This window comes from Coptis chinensis, chromosome 5 (genome assembly GCF_015680905.1).
Source record: "Coptis chinensis isolate HL-2020 chromosome 5, ASM1568090v1, whole genome shotgun sequence".
NCBI lineage: Eukaryota > Viridiplantae > Streptophyta > Magnoliopsida > Ranunculales > Ranunculaceae > Coptis > Coptis chinensis.
The window spans coordinates 39,557,323-39,559,451 of NC_141460.1; the positions used below are offsets into that span (position 1 = coordinate 39,557,323).

Sequence of the window (2,129 nt, forward strand, 5' to 3'; positions counted from 1 at the left end):
TTAGAGATTCGATTAAAGTTTTAAGCTCAGGATCGGGTTTAATCTCAAACATACCGGCGGCCTTAACTGCTGAAGAAGAACTAGCGGAGCGGGAGATATCGTCACTACCCCCCAGTTATTATTATGCTTTGTTTGATCTTCTAGAAATTTATAAGCCTCTGAGGCTCCCTTACTGAGGAAACTATCCCCATTCATTATGTCAAGGACCTCTTTATGGTGGTGTAACAGTCCTTTGAAAAAGGCACGAACTAATGTGTCTTTCGCAAGGTTATGATGTGGACACTCTATAAAAAGGTCAGTGAAACGATTCCAAGCCTCTAAAAAGGATTCATGAGGATTCTGTCGAAAAAATGAATCTTTTGAAGCATTTCATCTATCTTTAGTGGTGGGTAAAAATTTTCCATAAATAGTTGAACAAGTTTGGCCCATGAGTCCACAGAATTAGGCGCTTGGGCAGTTAACCAAGATGCCGCCTTGTCAGCTAGGGTGAAAGGAAACACTCTCAGTTTAATTTGTTCCGCACTAACTGTAGGATGATGGAATCTGGTAAGGACTTGTTCAATCCTACGCATATGCTGATAAGGTTTTTCATGGTGTAACCCATGAAAGACGGGTAACAAATTAAATATATTTGGGGGATTTGGAAATCCCCCACTGGGTATGCAAGAACGATGCAAGATTTTGGGCTATCGTCCAAGGCTTTGTAAAAGTCAGAGAGAGGAGACTGTCTTTCTTCAGCCATTATTTCAGGTGTAGTGTGTGGTATACTAGATAGGTTTGTGTGTTGACGTTCATGATAGATTACGTTAATCGTTTTTTCTCTACCTGACCTTAATCTCATGCAAGGCTAAGTCCAATATGAAATAACCACGACAACAGTCAAAATAATCCTGATATGCTAGTATAAACCTCTAACAGGAGATGCGAGGAGTGGAAGAAAGAAGTACCTAAATGCCCCCTTGCTTCGCTTATGAATAGCATCTTGTATACGTGACCTCAGTGTATTTAACAAGTTAGAACCCTGAAAAACTTGAAGAAATGGAAGTTTGTACTAACCGGTGAAAATCGGGCTACTCCAGAAGAGGGCGCGGGTCGTGCTCAGAAATAGCCTAGGTATGGCGCGGGTTGCGCTAAAGTCCAACTCGAGTTCCAGGCGCTTCAGCGCAGGGGGCGCTCAAAATTTGCCTTGTATGGGCACGGGTCACACTCAGGTCCAACTCAAGTTCCAGGCCCTTCAGCGCAGGGGGCGCTCAGAAGTAGCCTTGTATGGGCGCGAGTCACGCTCAGGCTATTCTTGTGAATTTTTTTTAGTTTCTAAACTAAACGATCATAGTTAGAACCAAACAAGGGTGGGTGGGTTTAATGGGACTTTGGGAAGACTAACAATATTAATAAAAATAATTCTAAATGGAACTAAGATGGCATCGATGCCATTTGATAGACTGTAAAATGGTAGTTTTATATACGCATAAGCAACGAGACTCAAACGCAAGTAAAACTAAAGCTAATTTCACGTTTAATGTTATCAAAGTGTTGTACTCTCGATGCTATTGCAATATAGTTGGAATAGAAAGTTCGTTCCACTCCTAGTTCTTTAGAATTTAATGTTAACTAAGATTATCAGTCTATCAAAGTTAATGAGAGTAACGATGGAAGTTATACTAAACAAGATACGATAATTCAACTACGAAAATACTAAATTGACAAAATGATAATGAATTAGGGGGATTTTATTCCACCTTAATTCGACTTAATCAACTAGCGACGAATTGTCATAATCCGAATTGTAATGCTTCTTCATAACAATTGGGTGTATCTAATCCCTAATTGTTCATGGTAATCTCTACCAACTAACAACTAGCATGTGAAGGAATCAAACCCATTCTCATGGTGAACTAATTACTTACTAGAATGGAATAGAATATTACGAACTATTCTACGCTAACAACAATCAAGTTTTCATCAAGGCTTCTTCAAACCCCTCTAATGGAGATTTTAGCCTTGAATCATTATACAATATTGAATAAATGATTCAACTTTATAATCTAATTTAGCAATAGTCTAAGATTTAAAATGGATTAAACTGAATTTAAAACTAATTTAGAACTAAGATTATGAATACTAATTAT

The 2,129-nt window shown here is 38.4% G+C and overlaps 1 non-coding gene across 1 annotated transcript; it reads left to right on the forward strand.

Annotated features, from left to right (window-relative positions):
* Positions 1-265: 265 nt before the first annotated feature.
* LOC147497490 (small nucleolar RNA R71) lies at positions 266-368 on the forward strand. Its single transcript, XR_015197307.1, has one exon. It is a non-coding gene; the product is annotated as a small nucleolar RNA R71 (small nucleolar RNA).
* The last annotated feature ends 1,761 nt before the right edge of the window (positions 369-2,129 follow it).